Here is a 21,598-nt window from a genome sequence, read left to right on the forward strand (position 1 = left end):
TTTATCATAGGAGATGGCTGAAATGATGTTCAATTTATGACCGTTTTTAAAATTAGTAAGATTTTATCACAGGGATGAACTTAGAACCGAAACCGACCCAAACCGACCAGCTCGATTTTGCTTAACATTGGGTCGGTTTCGGTTTCTATGTCAGGTAACCCAACCATGTCAGGTCGGTTGGAAAAACCGTAGTAAACTGACCCAACCCGACTCAAACCGACCAGCTCGGTTTTGCTTAACACTGGGTCGATTTCGGTTTCTATGTCAGGTAACCCGACCAGGTTGAGTCGGTTGAAAAAACCGCAGTAAACTAACCCAACCCGACCCGTGAACAGCCCTAAAGAGCACATACTTTCATCGGGCATGTGCTGATGGGTATACCCAGATATCAAGTAAGTCCACGTAACCGCATTTTTCTCCAGAAAATGCTTTCAAGTCCATGAGTTGTCAAAAGCCGCAGCAATAATAGCCTAAGAGAATTCCTGGAAGTTAATCCAACCATCGCCATTAGTGTCAGCCTCCTTAATCATTCTTGTCAATTCCGTTGCCGTAAGGGCATGACCAAGCTTGGCCATGGAATGGGCCAATTCTGCCGTTGTAATGTATCCATTGCCATCACGGTCAAACATCCGGAATAGCTGCCGGAGTTGCTCTTCTGTGTATGGAGATTTCGTAGTGAGGATCTCTGGCGACACCAGGGTGACGGATTTAGAGAATTCAACAAAACCATTGTTGTTCATATCAGCCCTCTGAATTAGAGCGTTGAGTTGATCCTGACTCGGCTTGAGTCCAAGTGATGTCAATAATGACCCAACCTCAAGCTGGGTTAGGCTGCCATCATTGTTCCAATCAAATGATCGGAAGATCTCCCTCAGTTCTGCAATCTACTCATCATCGAGTTTCAACGGTTCCCCTGTTTGAATAATAACTAATCATCAATAGGGTAAGACGATAGAGAGAGGGGGAGTTGATTCCCGTTTTTGAAAATCGAAGAGTTTTGATTGGTTTATGACATCAGATTCCCGTTTTTGAACGGCACGGACGTTGCTACTATTCGAACAGGCTGCTGCAACTCCTTACGGCTACGAAAACGACCTCTAGAAGTGGTTGGAGACAAAGTGGAGGGGCGAGATTGAGGGGGAGCTGATAAACGGAAAAGGAGAGAGAGAAAATGATGAAAAGGGATAAAAAAGGATGAATAGATCAGAGGGGGGGAGGTTGTCACCGCTGCAACTCCCCTATTCTCGTCGAGAAGACGATGAACAGGGGTGAAATCTCCTTTTATCTCGTTAGGGAAGAGAGGGGGATGATCAGGATGGGTAAGAGAGAAGGAGAGAGGAAGAATTTAAACGTTGTGTTGATGTCAAGGGGAAGAAGATGATGAACAGTACTTTTAGGGTGTAGGGGTATTTTAGATTTTATAAAAATTTATCAGGGACCGTTTGTCCTATTTTTTTTGGAGAAGTATTTCTTCAAGAAATAATTAAAAAAAACCAACTTAAAGTCATTTTTTCAAAGAGGTACTTTAAAAAAATGTGCTTATTCTCCACTTCTTTACCAAACACCCATAAGTATTTCAAAACCACTTAATGTGTGATCTCGTGTATTAAAAGAAGTACGGGCCTTAGTCTTGTTTCTTTTATTTCTAGGGACTTAACTATCTTAGCAGTATAGTACGTTTAATTTTTAAATTCAATAAAGTGCAAAATCAGAATGAACCCTATATTTGGAACTCAAAATGCAAACCTCAACCATGTGTAAAAACTTATTGCTTTGTGGTTTAGTAAAATAAGATTTTTAGGAGGTTTGGGGCTCCTTAATGGCTGAAGCTAAAGTTGGGTAGCTAATAAACTTGACGATTTTCCTATTTAATATTTTACATATTTCTAAATTATTTGTCATGAAAATACAAGTTTATGGAATTAATCTTTTTTACTAGAGATTGCATATGGCATGAATGAAGGAAAATGGGTATTTTCAAGTGATTTTTTTTTGGAAGTATTATTTTTTGTTTAGTTTGTTCTTTGTAAAGTAGTGTGGCTTTTTTACTTGCTTCTATCTATCTTTTGGACATATATTACAAGTCCTATTGGGACTTCAAAGCAAGATTGATTGTCTTGATACTAAATGTTGATTCGATAGAGGAAAGTTCTTAGTTGAAATTAACCGAATGGCTTATTAAATGATGTAGGGTCATACCATTTTATATTTGCCTAAACAAAAATTCTTTTCTTCTAGGTTTTCATATAAAACATGCTACTCGGAGAAAGTAGTTTCTCAAGAAGCCAAGTTGAATATTCATCACCAACCCACTAATTCATTTCTTCACTTGTTGGACTACTTAAGTTTTTGAATCATTTCTTCACTCGTTGGACTATTTATGGTTTTGAATCATTTCTTTATATTTGTTGGACTATTTATCTCGGACTACATTTACGTTCAACACATTTAATTTACATTATCACTTCTTTTACTTTATTATTATTTTTGAAAGGTCTAATTTCAGATTTACGTGGGAATCTGGAAAAGTTTATTTTCATAGGTATCATTTAAGTCATCTCCCAAATGGATAAATAACTTTCCCACATAGGGGAAAAGTTGTCAACATTTGGATGGGACAATAATACCCCTTTTAATAATGGATTTTTATGGCCAAAATGGTGATTGACTTATTTACCTGCTTAAATAAAAGAACATGAATAAATACACTTAGCCAAGTAAGTGGTTCATATTCAAATTTAATCAATGTTAAAAAAAGGGTTAAGAAAAGGGAGGGAGTACTCATCACAATGGAAAACCGTTTAACAACACTACAAAATTTATCGATATAAAACGGAAACAACTTTGTGTTTTGATAAACCAGCATATTTATATTGTTGAATAAATTGATAAGCGTTCAAAAGGTATCGTGGGCAATAAAAATTTCAGAAATTAGGCCCCATTTGATTCACAGGAATAGGAGTCTAGAATTGGAATATTATAATTCCAACTGTTTGATTGAGCAGAATCAGAATTCCATTCCCATTCATGCTGATTTTAATTTTCATTCACATTCCTATCTAAACCAAACAGAATATGGAAATAGACCATTTCAATTCAGATTTTGAAAGATTTTGATTCTGATTTTGACTGATAACCAAACGGACCCTTAATAAATATGCATAATATCTCAAATCAAATTTTGAAACAAATGGGTGATAAACACGCTACGCGATCACAGTCTTTTCCTTTGAGTTAATCTTTCAAAGTTTTGTAGGTAAGCCTAGAATTGGAATATTATAATTCCAACTGTTTGATTGAGCAGAATCAGAATTCCATTCCCATTCATGCTGATTTTAATTTTCATTCACATTCCTATCTAAACCAAACAGAATATGGAAATAGACCATTTCAATTCAGATTTTGAAAGATTTTGATTCTGATTTTGACTGATAACCAAACGGACCCTTAATAAATATGCATAATATCTCAAATCAAATTTTGAAACAAATGGGTGATAAACACGCTACGCGATCACAGTCTTTTCCTTTGAGTTAATCTTTCAAAGTTTTGTAGGTAAGCCTAGAATTGGAATATTATAATTCCAACTGTTTGATTGAGCAGAATCAGAATTCCATTCCCATTCATGCTGATTTTAATTTTCATTCACATTCCTATCTAAACCAAACAGAATATGGAAATAGACCATTTCAATTCAGATTTTGAAAGATTTTGATTCTGATTTTGACTGATAACCAAACGGACCCTTAATAAATATACGTAATATCTCAAATCAAATTTTGAAACAAATGGGTGATAAACACGCTACGCGATCACAGTCTTTTCCTTTGAGTTAATCTTTCAAAGTTTTGTAGGTAAGCAAAGGTAGAAAAAAAATAGCACATTTTCCACGTGGATGGAAATAGGCCACGGATAAAAACGTAGCAGCAATACGACATGAAAAATTACATCAGCCAATTTTGGGCTGCTGCAGCCCACAAGTAAAAATCATATGCAGAAAGCGATTCCTCTTCGATTGGTCTAAATCAACCTTGTTGGGTCCTTATGATTAGGTAAAGTGATAAAATCTATTCTGTTATGTCAACTCGGTGCTTCACATCTGCTGTTAGCGTCGATTGCTAATTCTCCAATCAGCTGGGCGGAAGCTGTTTCACGACGGTGCCGGTCCTGCCGGAGCCATAACATCAACATATACACAGCTGTAACCCCACAAGCGATGTTGACAATTAGACTTATTCACGGGCCGGGTTCGGGCGGGCCGGGCTTAGCCTTTTTATTAACAGAAATTGTACAGGCCCGAGTCCGATTCGACTTTCAGGCAGAAATTTTGAGTCCAAAGCCCGATCTGCACATAAAATGTCTTATTTTTATATAATTTAATAAATTAATATTATATTAATTTAGTAATATTTTAATAAATTAATATTTGATAATGATTTTATAAATACATACATATTATATATAAAAAATGTATATTTCTATTATATGTAATAGTATAGGGCTGGGCTTATTTGAGAAAGCCCGAGCCCGCCTAAAAAATAATCAAACCCAGTATTTAAATCCCGAGCCAAGCTCGCATGCTTGAAATTTTGTCCAAGCACAAAAAATATTGGGCTGGCCTGTCGGGCTACCCAGCCCATGAACAGGTCCATTGACAACTAGAATAGCACCACCAAATAGAACTGCCACTGGGTCGAATCTATTTGCAAAAACTGAACCAATCAAACCAATTATGTCGGTTTCGATTCTGACTAACTAGCTAGATTAATAATTGGGTTAGCACCGGTTCTTCTTGTTCTTAACAGATGTAATTAATAATGAGTTTGACTAGGATGCCCAAAAGATATCGTACTGGAAAAACTTATAATCAATCAACCGGGAATCATAAAAGTAATATCTGATCATATGGGTTTTCATCAAAATTCATAGGGGTTGTGATTGGTCAAAGTCTTTCTAACATCATGTGGTGAAAAGACATGGTACCAGAAGAGTTTTGACCATTCAAAAATCATTTAAATTCCAGCTGATTGGTTTAGAAGTTTATGATACTAGTTGATTGGTCACAAATTTTGCGGATATCATGTCTTTCCGGTATTATGGTTGAACCTTCAAGTCTCCGATTTTCTTGTGAGGTCTGTTATATTTCATATATAAGAGTAAGTTTTATATAATTGATAGGCAGTATTATGACCTGGTTGGCATTGGACCAGGGGCAATGGGGATTTCAACTCACTTAAGAAGACACTACTATGACCACATTAGGCGAGTTGGGTGCAACATATGCAAATATGCACATCTCCTTAGCTAAGGTGACTTAGGCTGCATTTGGCATTCCTTATTTCAAAAATTTGTCTTCTTTTTGTAGTTAAAAACTCAGTGTTTATAGGTGATTTTAATGGAAAAAGGAGATAAGTCCTTAAAATAAGGAATGTCAAATACAATCTTAATGATTGATCAACTAGACTAAGGCTGTATTTGGCATTCCTTATTTTAAGGACTTACCTCATTTTTTGTAATTAGAATGTTCTTATGAATACTGACCTTTTTAACTTACAAGAAAAGAAAATAAGTCCTTCAAATAAGGAATGCCAAAATGTAGCCTAAGCCGACCTGATACCAATTGATTTGGCCGAGTATATTCTTGGGAGTAAGGTGAATGGCACAGCCAAAGCTAGAACTTATTTCACCTCTCACTCTCTAGTCATAGTGGATGAATCCTGGGACATTAGCACTCACTCAGCTTCAACAGGTTTATATTCGTTATCTTATTCCCACAATGTTTACATTGTAAAAGGACAGCCATGTCAGGTAAATGAACCCTCAGAAGCTGAACTTTGGGCAATCATAGAGGTTTAAGAAGATTTGTTCTTCTAGGAATTCGGAGGGCTACTCTAATCTCTAATGCAAAAGACGTTTTGTTGAAGCTAAAGAGAACAACTAGAAACATTAGATGGAATAGAAAAGCTCTTCAGGATCATGCCAAGTATCTTCTCACTCTTTTTGATAATATAAATATGATCTATATAATTAGGAAAGATGTAAATATCATTCACAATCTAACAAGAAAACTAATGTAAATAGGACTCAGTCTTTTCGTACTAGCTCACCACCTTAACTTCAAATAATCACTTTTGTATAAGGGGGCTCCTTTTGTATCCTTGACGTTTTGGTGGATCCTTTTACCTTAAAAAAATGTGTATGATCGAACCGAGCTAGCACATGCATACAAGCTCACGACATGTGCCTTGTCAATCGAAGAAGCAACACATGGACATCCATGTGAAGGCATGCTAGACACCATAAGCAGAATCGACATCGTTAGATGCTGATTGCTATACATTGTGGTACTTATTAAAGCGTCAATGCCAATGCATTCAACATGGACCCATTGCCAACCACATGCACATAATGTGTCAATAATAGGCATGACAAGTGGATTAGGCTCCAATCATGTGTGAATGGCCGGTTCATTTCAAGAAGATGCTCTCCTCCTATAAATATGTGAACCCCTAAGGCTGACAATCTTGACTCAAACCCATTTGACCCATCAATACCCACCCAATCTATTTGCATGTCAATATGGGTTGAGTAATCCATTAGGGTTAATGGAAAAAAGTCAGGTTGCGTTGGGTCGATGGTACCTGATGAAGAAAGATTTGGCCCGACCTCGCAAATCACGCCACGTGGCAAAAAAACAAGTAGCTCGGCACTTAAAACAGCGTACCGAGGGTACAAACACCAACGGGAAGAGACCAGCAATCCGAACTCCCCCCGAAGAGACCGAACTCCCTACAAGGGGCCCGAACTCCCTACTTAGAGCTCGAACTCCCAACACGGGGCCCGAACTCCCTACTTAGAGCTCAAACTCCCTACGAGGAGCCCGAACTTCCAACAAGGGGCCCGAACTCCCTACTTAGAGCTCGAACTCCCTACGAGGAGCCCGAACTCTCCCTTTGGCCCCGAGCCATGCAAAGTGGTGATCCGAACTGGCCCGTCTCATGACAGTTCGGGACACCCCCCCTCCTATCCGAACTCAAAACTTTGCCTCACACACCGCTCCAAGCACTTCGCCTCCAGAGCATTGAACTGGACGAACCACACCGTACCTGACACCAAAGGAGTCCGTATCCAGGGGCGGTGCACCTGACTGACTTGGGATCTGACGCTTGACGGCCGCACTTCAACGGCCACCTGCCACCGTCACCTGCCACCGCCATCTCCAGTTACAGACACGGCTCCGACAAAAAGAGCATTGACGGTCCTGCCCCAGCAGAGGCAATGACGCCCGAACTGGCAGAAGCACGGAAGTAATCATTCCCGACCTGACAGAAGTCTAGGAGTGAGTGCGCGAGGTGGTTATAAAAGGCTCTCCACTCCCCCAAAGAGGAGGTATGCAAACTTTGCGCTATTTGGTTTTATCTTGCCTTTGAAGGATTCTAACTTGAGCTTCAAAGCCTTTACACCGGGTCCCCCCCGGAGCTTCCTCATCTACTCCGTTTCAGGTCCCCTGCTATTCAGTTCAGAGGCAAGGTCGTTGACAGCTAAGACCGGCCGAATTGCGCATCATCAATTGGCGTCGTCTGTGGGAAAGCTACAAAAAGCCTCCCTCCAAACTCTCATAACCCCTTTTCTTCAAAAAACCCAACACTCATGGCCTATTCCAGCAACGCCGGACGTGGCACGAAGACAAACAACACCGGGGAACAACTTCAAGTCTCCGTGGTGTGCGTTGAACAGTTCACCATCCCCCTTTCGGTGGATGGGATCCCCAGCTTGAATGCGCCACAAGCAGTGGCGCCCGTAAACCTTCCTGCCACGAGCATCCCCTTTCCTCCCCCTATTGAGAAAACCTTTACTAAACCAACTGTCGTCCCCCTGGCAGCCAGCCAAAACCGGTTGGACGCTGATGCAGTGCATGCGGGCAATGCAAGCCCAAATGCAACAGTTCCAGCAACACCAGCTTCACCAGCACCAAGTACTGCACAACATCTCCCAGTATCACTATCAACAGCAGTTCCCCCAACTGCTGCTGAACCAACCACTACTTCCACCTCGGCACCCTGCTCCGAGGCCGATTAAGGCCTCCCCGCAGGATGGACGCCCCCTCCAAGGAAAGGCCTCCCAGCCCCAGAACCCCCCTAACAGCCAGGCCTCGTCCTCAGGCCGAAGAGAGAAAAAAATCATCCCCGCCTCACAACTCGCAGGCGGGTCGGGAACCTCGCTCGCAAGATCGACACCTCGGCGCTCCAAGCCCGAGTTCTCGCTCACGGAAAACCGATTCGGCGCCCTGGCGGTGACTACCAGCATTCTAGGTCCATCGAGCTCGGCAACACGGAGGCCAGCAGCGCCAATACAAGGCCCACTCAACAACGAAGGCGCCGGCGAAGTCGCTGAACTGCCACCCGTGTCTTGTCAGAGCTCAGAGGCAAAGAAGAGACGAACTCGGACGAGGTAGGAGCTGCCCCGATTCTCTCAGTTCCTTCCCCCTTCGCATCAAAACTCCTGGCGGTCCACTTGCCTAGAGATTTCAAGCTCCCACCTCTGGACAAGTATGACGGGTCCTTCGACCCCAACGACCACGTTGACGCTTTCCAATCCCAAATGCACCTCGCTAGGGCCAGCGAATCGTGCATGTGCGTGGCCTTCACCACCACCTTCAGGGGGGTAGCTCGCACTTGGTATAGGAACCGGGCCCCCGAGTCGATAAAGTGCTGGGCCCAGTTCGTGTAGGTCTTCACCGCACACTTCGTCACCAGCAAACGGTGCCCCAGAACGGAGGAAAGCATCTTCAGATTAGTCTAAAGGGAAGGAAAATCCATCCGGGGCTACATCAAGCGATTCAATGAAGCATGCTTCCAGATACCGCGGTTAGACCCCGCGGTGCAGCTCGTGGCGGCCAAAAGAGGAGTAACGCACAAAGAGTTCAAATGACAAATGGTAGCTAACCAGCCCGCAACCGTGGCCGAATTCCTCAAGCTCACGGACAAGTTCATGAGGACAGAGGAAGAAATCAACCAACGAGCCGAAGGCGGGAACGAGAAAAGAAAGAGGGAAGGCGAGCCCTCCAACCCAGTCGACAGGAAAAACCTGGCCCGGGAGCCGAAGTCGAACCAGTCGTTCCGAGCTCCCCTAGAAGTTTGGACGGATTACACGCCGTTAAACATGAGGCGGACCGAGATCTTAATGACGATCAAGGACGCCCCATATGTGAAGTGGCCACCTCGCCTAAAGGGAAATCCGAACGAGAGAAATAAGAATTTGTATTGTAGTTTCCATAGAGACCACGGTCATAGTACCGAGCAGTGTAATAATCTCCGGGACGAGATAGAGTGACTCATCCGTTGCGGATACTTAAGAAATTTTGTACAGCACAACAATAATAACAATAAGGCAGGTCGACAAGGGGAGCACGAGAAGGATGCTCCCGAATCTAGCAGTAGACCTGCCGAACGGTTGCAGCGACAGCCTCCGGAAGAAAGGCCAGTTCGGGGAACCATCCATGTAATTGTGGGAGGTTCGGTGGTAGTAGGATGTACCTCGGCAGCAGCCCGGACTTCAGTTCGCGAAGTGGCCCTCGAGGAACGGAACCCCCCAAAAAGACCAAAGACCGAAGAATCAATCTTCTTCACGGAAGACGATGCGCGAGGGGTCCACTACCCCCACGATGACGCACTTGTTATTACACTAAGGATCAGCGACTTCGAGGTCAGACGTGTACTCGTAGATTCGGGCAGCTCAGCGGACATCTTCTTTAAATCAGCATTTGACCAGCTACAGTTACAGAAGAGCGAGTTGAAGCCCGCGAACACTCCTCTGGTGGGTTTCAGCGGAGAGGAAGTCAGGCCCCTCGGAAAAATAACAGTACATGTGGAAGTCGGCACATGGCCTTGTGCGGTCAGACTCAACCATGATTTCCTGGTGGTCGCGACCCACTCCCCATACAATGCCATAACAGGGCGGCCAATCACACATATCCTACAAGCGGTGGTCTCCACCTACTATTTGGCCATGAAGTTTCCTACTGACTTCGGTGTGGGGGTAGCGCGGGGCGACCAGCTCGAGTCCCGCAAGTGTTAGGTTGCCGCCTTGAAGGGAAAAACCAAGGTGGCCGACGACCTCGAACTGGAGCGGTTGCGGAGCAAGGTGAGGAACGAGCTTCGCCCACAGAGGAAACGGTCACATTCCCGACTTCGGCTACGGACCCAGCTCGCACACTACAGATCGGTGCTTCCGTCGAGGAACCACTACGAACCGAACTGGTGAGTTTTTTACTTCAAAATTTAGATATTTTTGCCTGATCCGCGCCCGACATGCCCGGTATTAGCCCTGGCCAGAAAACTCACAAACTTAATACTGACCCTGTAGTCAGACCCGTTAGACAGAAGAAACGCAACTTAGCCCCAAAGCGCTGGAGGGCGGTCGATGAGGAGGTTGAGAAGCTCCTCGCAACAGACTTCATAAGGGAAGTCCATTACCCGAGCTGGGTGGCCAACCCAGTGCTGGTAAAAAAGACGAACGGCAAGTGGCGCATGTGCGTCGACTACACCGACCTGAACCGAGCTTGCCCGAAAAATTGCTTCCCCCTCCCCAGAATTGACCGCCTAGTGTACGTGACCTCGGGACATGAGTTGCTAAGCTTCCTAGACGCCTACTCGGGCTACAACCAAATCCGGATGGACCAATCCGATGAGGAAAAAAACAGCTTCATAACCGAGTTCGGCCTGTACTGCTACAAGGTCATGCCCTTCGGATTAAAAAATGCCGGGGCAACCTTCCAAAGACTTGTAAATATGTTGTTTCAGCCCCTGATTGGCACGAAGATAGAATGTTATGTAGACGACATGGTCGTCAAGACACAGTTTTCACAGGAATTAATACAAGACTTAGATTCTGTCTTCCAAATCCTCCGTCAGTTTAGCATGAAATTGAACCCTAACAAATGCGTCTTCGGTGTCACCTCGGGCAAATTCCTAGGGTACATTGTCAATCGGCACGGTATTGAGGCCAACCCGGACAAGATAAAAGCCATCATAGATATGAGACCACCTCGGAAAGTAAAAGAAGTTCAGAGGATAAATGGCCATATATCCGCTCTAAGCCGCTTTATGTCCAAATCAGCAGACCGCTGCCTACCTTTCTTCAAAGCAATCAAAGGCAAAGGGTTCGAATGGACCCAAGACTGCCAGCTCGTGTTTGACGAGCTAAAAAGTTACCTCGCTAGTGTGCCAACCTTAGCCTAGCCCGAGGAGGGCGAGGTCTTAGAACTGTACCTCTCGGCAAGTGACGAGGTGGTCAATTCGATACTAATAAAAAAAACAGACCGGGTCCAGCGACCCATCTATTATGTTAGTAAAATTTTGTAGGGAGCAGAGACAAGGTACCCGCAAATAGAAAAGCTAGCATATGCACTGGTGATAGCAGCTCGGAAACTCCGCCCGTACTTCCAGGCTCACACCGTCATCGTCCCGACTGACAAACCTCTGAGGCAAGTTTTACTCAAACCCGAGGTTTCCGGTCGACTGACGAAATGTGTCATCGAACTCAGCGAGTACGACCTCCAGTACAAGCCAAGAACCGCTATTAAGGCCCAAGCCTTGGCAGATTTTATCGCCGAGTGCACGTTTAGTCTCGAAGCCCCTGAGCCGGTCGAGCCCGAGATCCCCAGTTCGGGCGAGCTCGGAGTTTCCGAACCAATAGAGTCTGAACCCCGTGAAGTAGCAACCAGTGTAGCATCTCTCCTGGTTAGGCCAAACGCGAACTGGGATGAGGAGCCCTGGATCCTTCACGTAGATGGCTCCTCGAACCAGCAGGGCAGCGGGGCTGGAATAGTGGTACGCGGCCCAAGAAGAACAAAATTGGAATACGCAGTACGCTTTGAGTTCGCAGCATCCAACAACGAGGCGGAGTACGAGGCACTGATAGCCGGGCTGAACCTAGCACAGAAGGTCGGAGCAAAGCACGTAGTTATCTGCAGTGATTCCCAGCTCGTGGTCAACCAAGTTACAGGTGAGTACGAAGCACGCGAGCTCACTATGATTGCATACTTGATAAAAGTAAAGGAGGCTCTGCTCAACTTCCAGTCACACTTCATCAGGCAAATCCCGAGGTCAGAGAACACTGAGGCCGACGCCCTGTCCCGGCTAGCCAGCACGAGTCACAACGCCATGAGAACTGTGTACATAGAGGACTTACCTCGGCCCAGCATTCTCGATGGGAAGGAAGAGGTCGCTCCCGTCTTTGAAGCAGAGCCGAGCTGGATCGACCCGCTCGCAAGCTTCCTACTAGATGGAACCCTCCTTGCGGACCGCAATGCAGCCAAGAGGGTGCAGTGCCAGACAGCCAAATACGTCATAATAGACGAACGGTTGTATCGACGATCCTACACGCTCCCCTACATGCGATGCTTGCGACCTGCCGAAGCCGAGCTCGTACTCCGCGACACTCATGAAGGCTTGTGCGGCGGACACCTAGGGGGCAGAGCCCTCGCTCAAAAGGCACTTCGACAAGGATACTACTGGCCAACGATGAAGGCAGAGGTCGTCGAGCTCGTCAGAAAATGCGACAAGTGTCAGAAGCATGCCAATATTCACCATCAGCCTGCTGCCGACCTCAAGTACCTCACCAGTCCATGGCCCTTTGTGCAATGGGGCATTGACCTTCTGGGGCCATTCCCGCCAGCAAAAGGTGGGAGAAAGTTCCTAGTGGTGGCAGTAGATTACTTCACAAAGTGGGTAGAAGCTGAACCTCTAGCAACAGTCACAACCCGAAACATACAGAACTTCTTTTGGAAGAACATAGTATGTTGCTTCGGGCTACCCCGGATTCTGATCTCCGACAACGGCAAACAGTTTGAGGATATCAAGTTCCAAGAATGGTGCCAAAGCATGGGAATTAGTCAGCACTTCAGGTCGGTCGCACACCCGCAGGCAAACGGTCAAACAGAAGTAATAAAGAGAGCTATCCTCCGCGGACTGAAAGCACGACTAAACTGAGCTAAAGGGTTGTGGGCGAACGAACTACCAAGTGTTCTATGGGCTCACCGAACCATGGAAAAAACCGCCACAGGAGAGACCCCCTTTAACCTCACCTACGGCACCGAAGCGGTAATCCCAGCAGAAATCGAAGTACCTACGCTGCGACTAGAAGCATACGATGAGCAGACAAACGGAGACGAGTTACGCACCAACCTCGACCTACTGGACGAGGTGAGAGACCTCGAGCACATCCGAACTGCGGCCTACCAGCAAAAGGTAGCTCGGCACTATAACGCCAGAGTAAAGAAGAGGAGCTTCCGTGTCGACGACCTGGTTCTCCGTAAGATCATGGTACCCGAACCCGGCGTAGGAAAACTCCGACCAAATTGGGAAGGACTCTACAGAGTAAAGAAAGCACTCCGGGGGGGGGGGGCATACGAGCTCGAAACCTTAGAGGGAAAGCAAGTACCCCGAGCATGGAACATAGCCAACCTAAGGCGATACTACCTATAGACCGCCAAGCAAAGTGGATAAAATCACCACCAAAACAGGCCGCGTGAGTGCGGTAGCCCAGACAGGAAACAAATCGGACGTATGATTAGTTCGGCAAATATGCTCAGCTCAGGAGAAAGAACAACCAACACTTAAGCAAAAGTCATTCCATTTCAAAAGTAAGGTAGTACATAAAAAAAAATGTACAAGCCCAGAGCTATTTCTTCATTATCAGAAGGCACTTCAACAATACTCGTAGGCCCCGCCTCGCCCTCGGAGTCTGGCTCACCATCAGCAGCATTAGCCATCTCCTGAGTTATGCGCGAAGTGGATATGGCGCTAATATCGATCTCGGGGTACGTATTCCGGATCATCCACCGGCTTAGTTTAAAACCCCTCCTGTATGAATCCACCATCAGATCGTCAAAACCCGGCGAAGCAATGTACTCATCAACAGCCTTCTTCTTGGCATCTTCGATACCTTGAGAAAAGATCTGCGTCCTCTCCCTGATGTCCTCCTGAAGGTACTCGACCTGATGCTGCAGATCCAGCCTCAAGTCCGCCATGTGCTTCACCACCACTCCCTTGGCCTCAGCATCTCTCTGAGACCTCGCCTGCCTGATCCGTGAAAAACGAGCAGTCTCTTCGGCAGCACGAGCAGCCTCCCCGGCAGCGCGACGAGCCTCTTCGGCAGCTCGCGCCTGCCTCGAGCTCCTCTCTACCTGAGCCGCCAAGGCATGAATAGAAGAATTCACCTACCAAAAGGACCGAGTGATCAAAAGAACCAACAAAACGAAAGCCAAAGAGCTCTAAAAAAGAGAGAACACTTACCACCATGGCATGGGTAACGGCACGACAGCCACTTGATGCAGAGGGAGATCAGTCCACGCCGCGACCTCCTCGGGGAAGATAGCCTCCTTACTCTTTTGAAGAGCATGGGTCGGCGACAACACACTCCTGAAATCCCCCGGGGCACCCAAGCCCGAGGGCCCAGCTCACGTATGAGCAGACCCGGAGTAAGCAGGAACACCGGAGTATGTAGGAGCCCCTGTGTAGGTAGTCTCAACATAAGGGCCCCCTGCCGGCTCCTGCATTGGAGGGACCATCTCGGGCTCCCTGGGCAGATCCTCTAGCTGATGGTCCGGCACCTCGGGCTCCGCATCCCGGGGCATCTCAGCGCGACTTCGCTTGGCAACCCGCTTTCTCCTCTTCATGCCTTGAAACAAGTGCCCACCCCGGGTCCCTCGAGAATCCATCACACTTGTGAAAAGGAGTTCGCCATCAGTAAAAAGCAAGAAAGACAACAAGATAAGAATCTCTAAAGTGAAGAACCTACCCGAACTCAGGCCGACCGCAATGAGCTTGGCCTCTGTCAGATACTGTTGACACTTCAACCCAAGCCGCGCCCATTGCCGGAGGCCCTTCGCCGTCTCTTTGTCAAGCGTGACCCCGGAGTCAGGAGCGGCCATCCCCCACCCGGTCTGAAACGGCCACCCTAGCACACTTCGCACCCCAAAATAGTCCCGCTTCCATGCTGGGACCTTGTTGGGGATTTCATGTAAAAGCTTAAAGCCCGGGCGAGGAGACAGGTAGTAAGCCCGCCTACGCTCGGGGAGGGGACCCGCTTGCTTCTTAAGCATCAGATTGAAGAAAAAATCTCCAAATCCAACGGAAAGCTCTCTTTGCTAAATAAGGAGAATGTCCCCACCAAATTTCGAATGGAATTCGGGTGAAACTGGCCGACCATCACGCCGAAGTGGTTCAAGACTTCGACAAAGAGGGGATGGAAAGGCAATCGCAGCCCCGCAGCGAGCTGCTCCCGGAATATCATGATCTCATCAGGACCGTGTTCCCAAGGAAAGCTACCCGAAGGTATGAAATAAGCGTACTCCTCGGGCAAGTTATAGTAGGTATTGAGGGATTGGAGCCCCTCGGGCGTCATGGTCGAAGGACCAAACTTGTCTAACATCCGACCCCGACGAGAGGTGGACACCAAACTACCCGAAGCGCCTCGGCCTACGAGCTCGAACTCTTCCTCGAGCTCCACCTCCGGCTCGCTAGGGCTATCGGGGGATGCGACTCGGTTCATAGAACCTGCATCAGACCCGCTGAAAAGACTATCTGAGCCATCCAAGCTAGACATCGGGGAGTGAGATGGGATCCAGGAAAGTACTCACCCAGACAAAGGCTGTAGACCACAGGAGCTCAGACGAGCGGAAGGCCTTGAACGCGAACTGAAAAAACCTGGACGCGAACTGGATGCGAGCTGAGACTCGGACGCGAGCTCGAGAGAAATACAGAAGTGACAACGGCTGGGGGCCCTCCTGCTATTTATACTCAGTGACCGAAAGGCGACGGCTTAGATCAAAGCCAATCCGACGGCCTACAGCCACACTGACCGCACATCCCCCGAGACCGAGGCGTGATTGGCGCACGTCTTTCTGAAACTGACAGAGCGCCGGCGCACATCTTTTCGAAACTAACGGAACGCCAGTGCACGTCTCCTAAGTAAAAACGGCAGCGGCACGTCTTTTTCAAATTTGACAAGACGCCTGCTATCGCGCCCCCCAAGTGGCGCGCTTTTTCAAAATTTCGAAATAAAGCGCGCGCTGCCACATCTATCAGCGTTTGGGCAGGCCGGCGCACTTCCCGCCTAATGGATGCCCGAAGAAACCCAAGGAACCCTGACAACCCACCTCGCACCGCTAGAACCAAGATTCAAAGTGCAGGGCAAATCTACCTGACACCTTGCGAACTCCCCGCGCCAGGGCAAGACCCTTAGCACGAGGAGTGGGGGTTAAATGATGAAGGAAGATTTGGCCCGACCTCGCAAATCATGCCACGTGGAAAAAAACAAGTAGCTCGGCCCTTAAAATAGCGTATTGAGGGTACAAACACCAACGGGAAGAGACCAGCAATCCGAACTCCCCCCGATGAGACCGAACTCCCGACAAGGGGCCCGAACTCCCTACTTAGAGCTCGAACTCCCTACAAGGGGCCCGAACTCCCTACTTAGAGCTCGAACTCCCTACGAGGAGCCCGAACTCTCCCTTTGGCCCTGAGCCATGCAAAGCGGTGATCCGAACTGGCTCGTCTCATGACAGTTCGGGACACCCCCCCTCCTATCCGAACTCAAGACTTCGCCTCACATACCGCTCCAAGCACTTCGCCTCCAGAGCATTGAACGTGATGAACCACATCATACCTAACACCAAAGGAGTCCGTATCCAGGGGCGGCGCACCTGACTGACTTGGGATCTGACGCTTGACAACCGCACTTCAACGGCCACCTGCCACCGTCACCTGCCCCCGCCATCTCCAGTTACAGAGACGGCTCCGACAAAAAGAGCAGTGACGGTCTTGCCCCAGTAGAGGCAATGACGCCCGAACTGGCAGAAGCACGGAAGTAATCATTCCCGACCTGACAAAAGTCTAGGAGTGAGTGCGCGAGGTGGTTATAAAAGGCTCTCCACTCCCCCAAAGAGGAGGTATGCAAACTTTGCGCTATCTGGTTTTATCTTGCCTTTGAAGGATTCTAACTTGAGCTTCGGAGCCTTTACATCGGGCTCCCCCCGGAGCTTCCTCATCTTCTCCGTTTCAGGTCCCCTACTACTCAGTTCAGAGGCAAGGTCGTTGACAGCTAAGACCGGCCGGATTGCGCATCATCAGTACCCATTAGGGTCAGGATGGGTTAGATCAAAGTCAACTCTATCTATGCTCGCCAAAATCTCAAAAAAAAAAAAACAGCAATTGAAGTAATTCGAACTCATGCCTCATAGTGCCTTCACATTTCATTACAATTCCTAACCACCATGCCACATTTCATTTTGAGATTAAAAGTGAAATAAAATAGATTTTATTAACTTTCGTGTTCACATGTAATTTTACACAAAAAGAACTTTTATAAAATATTTTTATGAAAAAGATTTTTACGAAATCTACAAAAGTACTTTTACATTACACGAAAGCACTTTTACAAAATTGCATTTAGACAAAAGCACTTTATGAAAGTACTTTTATAAAAACACTTTTATGAAAGCATAAAAGCATTTTTACAAAAGTACTTTTATGAAAGCACTTTTATGAAAGTACTTTTATAAGAATAAAAGCACTTATATAAAATTACTTTTATGAAAGCAATTTTACGGAAGTACTTTTATAGAAGTACCTTTTGTGAAAGCACTTTTATAAAAGATGCATTTTTTTGCATTTTTCTACATTTTCTATAATTTTTTGCAATTTTGGTATTGATGATGCACAATCCGGCCGATCTTAGCTGTCAACGATCTTGCCTCTGAACTGGGTGGCAGGGACCTGAAACGGGGGGAGAAGAGAAGCTCCGGGGAGAACCCGGCGTAAGGGCTTCGAAGCTCAAGTTAGAGTCTTTCAAAGGCAAGATAGACCAGATAGCACTAAAGTTCACATACCTCGTTCCTGGGGGGGTAGGAGCCTTTTATAACCACCTCACGCACTCACTTCCAGGCTTCCGTCAGATCGGGCATGATTACTTCTGAACTCCTGCCAGTTCGGATGTCTCTTCCTTTGGCCGGACAGAACCGCCACTGCTCCTTTTGTCGGAGCCGTCTCTACGGCTAGTAACGACGGTGGCAAGTGACGGTAGCAGGAGGCCGTTTGAAGTGCGGCTGTCAGGCGTCAGATCCCAAATCAGTCAGGTGCGTTGCCCTTGGATACGGACGTCCTTGGTGTCAGGTACGTTTGGTCAGCCTAGTGTTTCGGAAGCGAAGTGTTGGAGTGGCGAGCGAGATGTCTTGAGTTCGGTTTGGGGAATGTTCCGAGCTGCCATGGGCCAGCTCGGGTCACAGCTTTGTGAGGCTTGGGGCCCAATATAGTTCGTGCTCCTTGCAGGGAGCTCGGGTTCTCAGTAGGGAGCTCGGGTTCTTAATAGGGAGCTCGGACTCCCCGTTGGGAGCTCGGGCTCTTGGTAGGGAGCTCGGGCTCCTTTTAGGGCGGTCTGGTGGAGTTCGGGCTCAGTAGTGAGCTTGGACTTGCTTTTGGTGCTCGCTTCGGGCGCTCTACTGTCCCGAGTTACTTGTTTTTTGCCACGCGTCGGGTGATTGCGAGGTCGGGCCAAATTCCCCTTCATCAGGTTTTTTTCTACATTTATCTATAATTTTTGCATTTTCAGGTATACGGGTTTACTTGACTCGTTTTTGTCATGTGATAATCTTGAGAGAGATTATTCTCTCAAAAATTATTATTTTAGGTGTACAGGTTGTCCCAACCAATTTTTGTATTTATAGAATTATAGGTGAGGGTAGGTGAGTTAGTATGACTGAGGGTGGTTAAGGGTTAATGTGGATGGGTCAAGTGGGTCAGGGTGGGTTGGTATTCAACCCTTACCCAACCCAACCCAATCCACCCATTTGCCACCCCTATCCCTTGTTTGTTCCAATACTCTAGACACTCTTTAACACTTACACCTTGCATACACTTTGACTCACCTCCAAGGTTTTAAAAACTAGACCAGACATGGAATCGTTCTAACTTAAAAAAATAAAAAAATGTAAAAAATAAATAAAAACAACTAAAAACCGATGTTTGAATCGACAATTCAACCACCCGAATCTACACATTATTGAACAAATCAACGGTTTTTGGCCAAAAAACGATTTTATGACGAAATGGAACTTATTACCCAACTGATTCTCAGGTCAACCGGTCTGACCATCCGACCATTTCAGTTTTACCACCTGATTTGGACTGCTAAATGACGTGTAGGAATCGTGTTCGAGTTGGGTGTAGAAAGAGAAACTATTATTATGCCAAATATATTGCAATTTACTTTTTCTTAATGCATCTTATGTGATGAAATTGCAATTTATGTATTTCAAGGTTTTCCCAAAAACATTAGCCTTTCTTTTTAATTTTCTTGAAGAGGAATTGCACACCAAGACTTGGAATTGAGCGATCCACTGGGGAGTGAATTCCATGGAATTGGAATAGTGGTGGACTGGTGGTAGTAAAAAGTGAAAAGTAAAACCATTCAAAATCGGGAATTCCAAAAGCACTCCCGTGAATCCATGAACCGTGATCAAAACGACTCTTCCTTTAATTTTATTGGGATCTGGGACCAAGAAAAGCCAACTTGAGGGAATTGTCTAGATGGATGGATGGATGGGACTTTTTGGGGTGTGACATACATCCAGTTGCCACATGGAAAAGTCATACCTGAAAAGCATACGTTACCTCTATTTATGAATACTGAATTGTAGTGAGACAAGACAAATAAGAGAAATACTTTTTTTTGTCCTTTTCTTCCAGCAAGGAATGTGGTCCAATGTAAACACGTCGGTATTAGGACAATTTTGCAGCACAAATTCATGAAAATTAGGAACTGATCGTCATGGTTGTGGGGTTTGTCTCCAATTGCCCCCTCCCACTGATCTGGTACCACACATTCTTGCATTATTAATAATGACAAATAGAAGCCGGAGGATCATTTTATTATTAATGCAAAAGAGAAACTTAATTAAATGTTGTATTAGTCTATCAGAACCGCTTGATAACGAATAATTAATTGCAGAGATTACGAAGAAAATTCATGGACAAAAGATAGAAGAATCATGTGACGACCCATGATCTCTCTCGATCTCCGTTTGGTATATAATTAGGATGAATTAATATCTGTTATTTTGGTCATTTTGATGTGTTTAAGATTAAGTTGTTATTTTTGGTGAGGTCCATTTTAATTTTCAAGGTCACCGGAAAGTGTACCAATTAAGTTCTCAAGCCAACCCAAATAGACAAAAAGCATAGGCACCGTTTATTGATAGGAATGGTTGCCAAATGCAATGTGGAGATGGAGTGGGCGAAGCGAAACCTCATCACATGCATTTGTTATCAATGTACCCCAAATGTTTCTGATACTATGAACCCTGAGACACAACCGCGTGATTCAGGCACTAAATACTCATCAACCATCCCATGGAGGTATGTTTGTTCGATTAGGGTCTTCCCTCCTCCTCATGGTAAGTTGGACGGCCCAGTGCCAGGTCAGATGTTCCGGTTTGGGATTTGGACTCTCTCTCTCTTTCCAATAGCGCATGTTCATTATGCTGAGATGCCCAAGTGCTCATGTTCATAATAAGAATAATAATAAATTTCATTGTCCCTTCCTGTTTCGTTACTTTAGCTAGGGCCGGGTCAGTGTGGGTTTAACACCTAACCCGACTCATTGGCATTCCTAGCGCTTTGTACACATCATGTTTCTATCTTATCTAAATCCAAGTGCTCCATAATATGGTTTTTAAAACCGATCCAGTGACCGAACCAGTCAGGAGTCCGGTTACCAGGTCAAACAGTCTAATCATTCAAACCGAATGTTCGGCCCGTTCTAATAAAAAAATAAATAAATAACGGTCAAAACCGTTTGAATGATTAACCGCCCGATTCAGTGGTTCATTGACCAAAATCAACGGTTTTGGGGGAAAACGGAACTGGCCACCTGACCCATTCCTGGCTTTTTCCGGTCTGACCGTCCGGTCCAGTTTTGAAAACCATACTCCATACACTTGAAGATGATAATTTTCCTCATCCCCGTCGAGTATTTGGCTTTGCCAATCCGATAGGGTTAGAGATGGAGATTATCTTGGTAAGGATCGGGGTGAGGATGGGGATTGATAGTGATTCCAACAAGGGACAGGGATAGGGACGGAGAGTGAATTCCCCGCTCCATCCCAGATATATATATATATATATATATATATATATATATATATATATATATATATATATATATATATATATATATATATATATTATTTATATTGAAATATATTTAAAATATTTTGATATTTTAAAACATTTTCCTTTTTTTAAATAAATCTATTTTTTAAAGAATTTAATTTAAAATTCTAGGGATTCGGGTCCTTGATGAAAAACCTAGTCTCCATCGAGGATCAGGGATGGAGGATTCTTTTTATCCCCAGCCATGATCAGAGTGAGGGATGAAGATTTGCTTCAAAGTCAGAATTGGAAATAGAAAATATGGTCCCCAACCCAAACACGTCCCATTGTTATTCCTACATATACTTGGAGAACTAGACATTGACCGTGGGCGGGAACAATACACAAAACCCATCCAACCTCCTTATGTAGGATCTAATTAAGAT

The 21,598-nt window shown here is 45.7% G+C and overlaps 1 pseudogene; it reads right to left on the reverse strand.

Moving 5' to 3' along the window:
- Window positions 1-431: 431 nt before the first annotated feature.
- On the reverse strand, window positions 432-4,191 carry LOC104600790 (putative calcium-binding protein CML18 pseudogene; annotated as a pseudogene).
- Between the last annotated feature and the right edge of the window lie 17,407 nt (window positions 4,192-21,598).

This window comes from Nelumbo nucifera, chromosome 8 (assembly GCF_055504915.1).
Source record: "Nelumbo nucifera cultivar China Antique chromosome 8, China Antique-T2T, whole genome shotgun sequence".
Taxonomy (NCBI): Eukaryota; Viridiplantae; Streptophyta; class Magnoliopsida; order Proteales; family Nelumbonaceae; genus Nelumbo; species Nelumbo nucifera.